The sequence below is a fragment of the Gouania willdenowi genome, chromosome 4 (assembly GCF_900634775.1).
Source record: "Gouania willdenowi chromosome 4, fGouWil2.1, whole genome shotgun sequence".
NCBI lineage: Eukaryota > Metazoa > Chordata > Actinopteri > Blenniiformes > Gobiesocidae > Gouania > Gouania willdenowi.
Window position 1 is genome coordinate 793,088 of NC_041047.1, and position 9,546 is coordinate 802,633.

Below are 9,546 nucleotides of genomic sequence, written 5' to 3' on the forward strand. Positions count from 1 at the left end.
AACACACACACACAAATATAAACAGTGAACATAATTAGGTAGTTACATACCATCTCAGAAGGCGTCTGTTCTCTAGAAACTCTTTCTTTTGGAAAGCATGTCGACGAGTCGGTGCGTGTTGTGTGAGGTGTCTAGAGACTGCTCGTCAAGACCCGCCTTACGTTGCTTCTGATTGGTTTATTATTGTGTGATGCCTGCCGTGGTTGGTTAGATTTAGGCACAGGGAGACATGGATTGGTCTGGAATTGGTTATCTCTGTCAGTCAATCAGAGTTACTAGAGCTACAGCAAGCCATGAGGACCAAAGTTCATTATCATGAAAAAAATGGAGTATTGAATGGGGAAATATAAGCGTGAGAAATGTCAAGTGTGGCATTTGGTGATAATGCATCAAATTGCATGACTGTCACACTCAAAGGGTGAGGCTTGGCAGCTCTGAATTTATTTTATTGCATAATTCTGACCAACACCAGCCCTCCCTAAGGAAGGGTAAGAAATACTTTATTACAGGGTAGATATACTGGGCTCTGCAAGCAACATTGGTGTAGGGTAGCGGTGCCTGGCTGGTGGTGCTTGTGTTTGCCTGCTTATCGGTCCGTGGCTGGGGGGACAGTTGATGGCGTTCTTTCTCGTCGGGGAGGACGGGGCCGCCTCCCTGTGAAGGGTGTTGTATCGTGGTGCCGTGCGGGCCTGTGCTGGCCCTGGTGCGGGTGTGGGCTTCTCTCCTGCTCGGCCACTCCCTGTTTTGGCGGGGCGGGCAACTCTGGGCCAGCGTGTGGTGGGGGTCGCCCCCTGGAACGCTGGGGAATGTGGCTGGCTCACTCACTTGGTGCACCACACACCCATACCCAACCCTTGGGGGGCTGGATGGTGGGGCTGGGGGTGGAGGGGGCCACCGCCTGTGATACTAAGTAGTGGCATGGGGCTGCACTCCCAACCACAAGTTGCCCTACCAATCTTTCCAATTTTAATCACACCTCAACAAACCACCCCCCGGAGGGTACGACCACCACCTCCACCCTTATTGCACCACATACACATATATACACAAAGGTTGGATGGGGAGCACCGCTCCCCTCCATCCCTTTTCTTGTAATTGCACCTCATTCATTCACTAAACACACACGTTCACACAGGGGAATGGACAGGCACCATAACAAGGTGGTGGGAAGGATCACACATTTGGGCCTGTCGAGTGCGGGCCCGGCCCCTCTATTGATGGCTGGGCCACTGTGTAGAGTACAAATACATTAGGATGGTGCGGTCGGCCTGTCGGCCTGGCAGGGCGTGGGGGTGCCTCTTCCCTTTGGGTGTGGCTTGGTGCTTGTCTCATCTCCTCGTTGCCTTGGGGGCGGTCCCCGAGCTGTGCAGGCCCAGGGCGGCCTGCCGTGCCAGTGTGGGGGATGGGCGCGCTAGGGGGGTGCTGGCCTTTGTATCGGTGTTGGGGCAGGGTTGCTTGGCACTACGGGATGATGCTGTTTGCTGGGGGGTGGCGCTAGCTGTTCCGATGGTTGAGGTCGCTGTCGGCCACTTGGTAGGTCTGTCCTGCTATCTGCGGACTGGTGGGTGAGTCCGGGTTGCCCTTGGCTGGAGACTGCAGCATCTCCTTGGTGCCCTAGGCGGCTGGGGATTTGGTCGTCGTCCCTGGGCGAGCTACTTCCGGTGCTGCTTCTATTCCGGGTCTTTCTGGCCTGGGGTTTGGTCCCTGCTGGCTCTGGGCCCACCGGCTGCCCGTTCCTGGCTGTCTGCTGAGCGTGGGCCTTAGCTCCTCTGCTGGGGTCTTGGGCGGGGGGCTCTCTGGGTCCTCCCCTCGGGGGGTTGGGTGCGGGGGTGTGGGTGGGTTTGGCGGATGTTGGCGGGGGCCATGGGGTTGGGGTTGGGTGGCGAGGTGCGCTGGGTCCTCGGCTCCTTGGGGCTTTCTCGGGTGTGTATGTGGGGGGCGGTGGCTGCCTCTCGGTTTGGGATCTTGGGAGCATCTGGGGGCTGCTTGGCTGTGGGGGGTGGCCTGGGGCCCCTTGGCCCCGGCTCTTTCTGCTAGCCTGGCTGCATCTTCAGGCCCGAAAGAACGCTTGGGTTTGCAGTAGCGGTTGTTGCACAGGCTGTGGGATAAAACTGGTAGTGGGCTTAACCTTAGACACGTTGATCCTAAATACCTGTTTTAGGTATTATCACTCACTCCTTCCCTCTGTCCACAGACACCACCATTATACCTAAGCTACACACAATTATATTTAGATTTAGATTTAACATTTAGATTTACATTTAGATGAAACAATTAGGTTTATGTTTATTATTTATATTTACATTTATATTTATTTATATTATAGTAATGTGTACACATTTTAACAGTGATATAGAACATGCTGTTTCACATGAATTTCTGTCTCAAAACAAAGAAAAATCAGCTAAATGTTAAAAATATGTCAGCGATGAACAGTGAGTTTTTACATCTGGTACCCCATAGGATATTCTTAAAGTAATTCCTCAGTTTTGAGAGATTTAAGAATAAATTGATATATTTTCCAGGTATTTTTTAGATATTTCTGAGACAATGTTTGTGATATTTTTGCTTTGTTTAGTTCTCAGGTTTCTGGGCTGGATTTAGTTGCATTTACATAAACACTTTTTTTATTTTCTGGTTTTCAGGGCATCTCCATGGCGACGGCGGGTGTGTGAAAGCAGCTCGAGTTGTGAATGAGACGGTGGGAAAAACACGTGACTCCTCCCACTGCTGTGCTGGTACTGGGAACCAGTTAATGACTGGGATGGTTGGAGCCTTACATAATGGATGCAGCGCTTTGTGCTTCCATGTTGGAGAGCAGTCACACACACACACACACACACACACACACTGAGCTCAGATGCCAGGATAATTTAATCCTGGATTAGAACTAACTCAATGTATCACAACAAACACAAGGTTTATAGTTTCACCTTCAGAAAAATAAAGAAATTTTTTAGTTTTCGTTCTTAGACGAACTGACGTAAACACAGAGAGGTCAGCGTGTGTGTGCGTGTGTGTGTGTGTGTGTGTGCGTGTGTGTGCAGGATTATAATGTTTAGTGTTAAACTTTAATCTCTCTTGTGTTTTTACCTTACACACACTGTTCCTCAGATTTAACTGATGGTGGAGTTTGTGTGTGTGTGTGTGTGTGTGTGTGTGTGTGTTCTCCAATTACTGAACAAAAGCAGTTCATTCAGGCCTTCAGAGCTGCAGCTCAGCATGGATAATGAGCTGCTGAACGCTGAGGGAACTTCCACCCCCAACCCCCCCACTCCCCCCCCCACCCCTTCAGGACCCCATCACCCATGAGGACCCCATGAAGACCCCAGGCTGGGGGCTGGTGACGTCTCACTGCTGAAGGAAAGATGGATCCTCCACTGTCCTTATTAGTAGATCCATGTCTAACATATTATTTTAATTCAACTTCCTTTTATAAACAGGACTACTTTACAGTTTTAGAGCCTGTGTTCCTCCATGTTTAAATCATGTGATTGATGATGTCACACGGCCCCACTGCCTGTAAACATCCCATTGTTTTCTATTGGAGTGAAACATTCAGCCTTTATAGATCATTTAGTAGGATTTTCAGTCACAATAACAACTTGTTCTGCTGTAAATAATCAGGAAAAGTTAAAGATGTCGATGTAAACCTTTTGTTTACAGAAAGAAGATAAAAACAGTTCCAACTCTAAGGTTTGGTAGTAGACAATGAAGCAGAGAAGAAGAGCTCTCCTAAGGGACCTTTACTCTCCCTCAAACAGTGTGCTGACACGCTCTGGTGGCTGGAGTTAGAGAGTAAATCACAGACTGTTGAAGGACGTCTATCCTGAGGGTTTGTGGCCAATAATTGATCTTAAAAAAGGAAGATTCTGATTTCAATCAAATCTAAGAAAAGTTGATCTTTTGTAGTCTATGAACAATGAATTTGTTCTTTTCTGTGAATATTTGATAAACAAAGAAACAAAAATGACAAAGCGTTTTTTTTTCTTCCATTTCATAACTATGAAGTGTTTTCTGTTGAGGGATCAGAAAAGGTTGAAGGTATTTTCCCTCTCAATGCAGAAAAATTAAGTTTTTATAAGTAGACCATTTGCTTTTATTTTGAAAAATACCTTATTTGGTAGTCCCTTCCTGCGGGGCAGTGCTGGATCGACCGCGCCACGTTGGAATGCAGACTGAACAAGTGGAAATCACAGAAATCACTGCTTTTCCTTCAAATTAAAAGTCGTATGCTTTCACTAACTTTATTTGTTCTCAGTGTAAAATCAGAGACTTTTCTAACTTGATCTCAGGGCGTTTCTCTAAGTGCGATTTATTGTGAAAGATGATCCTTCTCCTATTGATCTGCAGCTCTTTGGAGCTTCTTTGTTTATTGACTCATGGCTGCAGTTCTTCCTGCTCCATCGATCAGTGGATAAACATTTGGATCCTTTAGCAGCAGAACGACTCCATCATTAAAGGAACACAAACAACATCTGATTCTTTACTTAATGAGTCGACTCTTAGTTCTTCTCAGGTTTAAACGACTCCTTGATTCATTTTGGGATCAAACGACTCTTTGCTGATTCTTCAGGACTTTGATCTTCTCAGTGGTTGCTACGATGCTCCACATGGATGTGATTATAACACACACACACACACACACACACACACACACACACACACACACACACACACACACACACACACACACACACACACACACACACACACACACACACACACACACACTCTGATCCAAACCATAATTACAGGCTCTGACGTTCAGCAGTTTGCAGCAGAATTTAAAGAATTCAAAAGAACCACGAGACGACCCAGAACAGAACCAGACAGACACGAATACCAGGACCAGAGACCAGGTTTAGTACCAGAACAAGGACCTAGACCAGTAGCAGTAGCAGAGAACTAGACCAGGAAATGATCCAGATTTTAATTCAGGATCAGCATCAACAACTGTAGCAAGAGTCCAAGTCAGACACCAAACTATCTAGACCAGGACCAGAGCCAGGACCAGGTCCAGGGTGGAGGACTTGGACCAAAGGGAGCAGAGAGAACTTTGGACCAGTTTAGTAGAAGAAGAACCAAAAACCAGATCCAGAACAATAAATGCAACACTGGTGGCCAACCTTTGGTCCATGGGACCATCACAGGACTAAGTACTGAGTAATAAACCCAATCAGAGAAAGTCCATGTCCTGGTTCAGGTCTGAACTATGGAACAAAGACCAGTACCAACTGGTTTATTGTCCAAATGGTTTTGGTGTTTGAGAGAGTCCCAGTGCACCCCCCACCGCCCGTCGCCATGGAAACGCAGAGCTATGTGGGTTCTGAAAGGAGTTGCAGCTCCAAGGAGAAAAGCCTTTGTTCCTCTACCCCCCCCCCCCCCCCCCCCCCCCCCCCCCCCAGTCTGTTCATCCCAGTTTCAAACCAACATGTTCCCAGTTTAGTCCCAGTGTTTACGCTTTAAACTGGTTTAATGGGAACGAACCAGTAACGTTAGTTGTTTACTATTATTTGTTTATTTTTCTATTGATTCTTTATCACCTTCATTGTTTATTTATCGGACAGTGACTCATCATTATTCCTTTTATTGTTTATTAATATGTTTTTGTTTTGATTTGTTTGTTTATTGACGTTAATGATGATGAGTTTATTCCCAGTTTTCATGGTCCGTTCCCAGTGGGACCATGAAAACATCAACAAGACTTTCTGCCTCTTTTAACCTCAGATGTGACCTCCAGCTTCCGTTTCCGCGGCAACCGCCAGCGTCTGACCCAAACTGGGAATCCCATCACTACGGTAACAGATGGTGATATTAATAAATTAATACATTTAGCATATTTTCTTAAACTACATCGAAAGCAACACATTTAATTTGTATAAAAGTCCAAATGAACCAAAATACACTTAAAGACTTTAAATTAATTAGTGTAAAGTTCATTCATTCACTGGCTCAGATGGAGGCAGATGATTGGCTGAAGACAGCAATCAAAATATGGACGTAAATTTGTGTCTTCATTATTCAATCAAAAAAAGGCTTCAAAACTGTTTTCACTTCAGTCAAAGAAAAAAAAAAGTTGAATGATAAAGACACAAATGTACTACCCATAATATAACCCAAATACAGAAAAATATGACTTCAATAAAAAAAAAAAAAAAACCATTTCAATCAAAGAAAAAAGTTTTCAAATGCAATTATTTGGGTCTCAAATAATTTTTACTCTTTTTTATTAATAAAAATGTGAGTTTTTGATTTAATTAAACTTTTTCTATTGAAGTGATTTTTTTTTTTTTATTGAAAGATTTTCTTTATTTTTTAAATTGAATAATAAAGACACAAATCTATCTGCAAACCAAAAGACAAAGAAGAAGAAGAAGAAAAACTGAATCTAACTTCCTTTTTGAATCCCCTGCACGTGACTCTGATGTATAACAAACTAAAGATGCTCATTATTGGACTTTTATTTTGGAGGGTTTATATGTCGTCAGTGTTTGTCTGTGACTGCATTACTGACGGAGGAGGAGGAGGAGGAGGAGGAGGAGGAGGAGGAGGAGGAGGAGGAGGAGGAGGAGGAGGAGGAGGAGACTTCTTCTCAGCAGCATCACCGTGCTCGTGCTCATGCTCGTGCTCGTGCGCGCTCTTCCCGGACCAAACGGATCAAACGGACCGAACTCCACGCGGTCGGAGGAGAAAGTTCGTAGTTTTTCAGTGAAAACGGATGGTTTGGATGTGAGGTGAGTTTGATCCACGTGTTCATCATAAAAGCTGAAAAAAACCTGAGAAAACTAAGGATTTGAAATGCTGAGAAGTTGTTTTTAAGATGAAAACCTTTGATTCTCAGAGAAACAAAAGTCATTATTAAATCTGGATCTGACGTCATTTTGATGTTTAAATAGAAGATGTGAAATGTTTAGTTTAATGACCTTCATCTGTTCTGAGGAACATCATCTTATTATTTAAATTAAAAACAGAAGATATGATTTAAAATCTCAAAGCAACTTTAAGAAAAAGAAAAAAAACCATAAATATGTGAATTTGAGCAGCTCTGAGAGAAGAACTGTTTGGTTATGATGTGATTTATCAGGATTTAGAAATTAATAAAGTGTCTGAACAGATTTGATATGATTGTAAAGTTGCACTAAAATAAACAAAAACATTTAGCAACAAATGTGAATTATTTTACTTTTGACCAGATTTACAGCAATATTTGTAATATTTACTTTTCTTGTAAAAATGCAATGTCAATGCGAAATCTAAATGTTAAATATTACCTTGAAATCAAAATGTGAAATCTAAATGTTAAATATTAAAAACTAAATCTAACTCTAGATGTTAAATGTCACTGGTGAGCTTTTATTTTGGTTCATCCATTGAATTTGCATATTAGCTGAATATTTCGTTTCACCTGTGCTATTTAGACTTAACATTTAGTTTTAACATTGACGTTACATTTTTAGGAAAAAAGTAAATATCACAAATTTCATAAATATTGCTGTAAATCTTGTCAACAGTAACATAACAAAATCAAATATGGTTTTTTAAATGTGGTTTGTTGCTAAATGTTGCTAAAAGTTGCTGTTTATTTTTACAATCTGTGCCTCATATTTTTAATAGATGTGAATGAAGAGGCCACGCCCCTGTGTGCAGATATGTAGAGTACTGAAATATCTACTCAAGTAGAAGTACTGTTATTTCATGAAAATTGTACTTAAGTACAAGTAAAAAGTTGGTCAATTAAACTTTAGTTTATTGTTGGTAATAAATCTTGGTACGGGTCCCTTACGGGCGACCGTGGTTCAGGTGGTAGAGGGTCGTCTTCTGATCGAGAGGTTGGGGGTTCGATCCCAGTACCTGACTATGTGTCGAAGTGTCCTTGGGCAAGACACTGAACCCTAAGTTGCTCCCAGTGGTCGACTAGTGCCTTGCATGTCAGTCCTGTCCCACTGGTGTGTGAATGTGAGAGTGATTGGGTGAATGAGCTGATATGTAAAGAGCTTTGAGACTGTTTCAGTGGTGATAAAGCTCTATATAAATCATGTCCATTTACCATTTACCATACATACAGTAAACATCTCATTATAAACTTAAAAAGGAAGAGACACAATCTACCACAATTAGAACTCAATTTATTTTCCACAAAGGCATCTGTAGAAAATAAAAGGTTTGTTAAAATGTACAATTCTTTTTTAAATAAATCCAATCCAAAATAAATAAATTCCCAGGCTCTAAGTATAGATAAAATATAAAATACTGTATAATATAATAGACAGAAACCCTGAACCATAGAAAGTGGTTTTGATCAGATATAACGTCTAACAACATATGGATTATGTTTAATTTGCAGAAATAATAAAAGAATGACAAAAATAATAATTTACTCAGTAACGGTTGGGTGTAGAAATGGAACAAATGACTTCTTTTAAAACGTACTTAAAGGTGCAGTCCGCAACTCTCAGATCCCTCCCTCCCCGCTGCTCTCTTGCCCTGCCTCCAAACAAAGTCCCTCCCTCAGAGGAGCTAACAAGCTAACGTTAGCCAAACAGCAACATCACAGTAATATAACATGCTCTGTTAAAATCATATTACTGCAACACTTCTCTCTATGTGCACACACCTCAGCAGCAGCAACAACACAGTGTCACTTACAGCAGCCACACAGAGGCTGCTGCTCACACACTAACAAACACATGCACCACAGAGTTCTACTGTAACAGTTACAAATCAAACATAATGTAAATCAAGCAGCAGTAATTACATTTCAAGCAGAAAAGTCACCAATTCCATCTTCTACTCCTCCAGACCATACACTGTAAAAAAGACGGCGCTACAGCACCGGGAAAGGGGAGGAGCCTGTGAGCAACAGCTGTCAGACAGTCCATCAAACACAATCCTGGCTCTGATTGGTTCTTTTTACTCGGTCTCGGTGCATTCTGGCAATCTGCCAAAGGCTATAGGAGCAGCAGGGGGCGGGGCTCAATGAGTCTTTTTTCACACAAACTACTAGTTTGATGTAAAGCTGTCCTTATATAGTGACAGCTTTAGCTAATATGACAAAAAGTCACTTTCATGAGAGTTACAGACTGCACCTTTAAGTACAGGTAAAATTACTCATTTAGAAATATACTCCAAAAAGTACAAGTACCCATAAAAGTAACTCGATAAGAGTAACTGTAATCCATTACTTTCCCCTCTGCCGGTGTGTGTGTGTGTGTGTGTTTTCTTCTTTTTTTCTTGTTGTTTTTCAGAATGAATAAGTGTTGATGTTCTGATGTTCTCTTTAGGACCATGTTCTCCTGCGGTGGTTCTCCTTCTGTTCTCCTTCACTGCGTCCCCCTGACGTGAAGCGTTGGCGCTCCCCGCTGGTTTGTCGCTGCCGCTGCAGGTCATGGCTGAGCTCAGTTATTCTGACCTGATCGCAAAACATTACAACCACACAGGAAAGTTCCGCCGGCCATCGACGCCAGACGCGGGCCTGAAAGCGGACTCTGTGGTCTTCATCATTGTGTGCTGCTTCATTGTGCTGGAGAACCTGCTGGTTCTCGC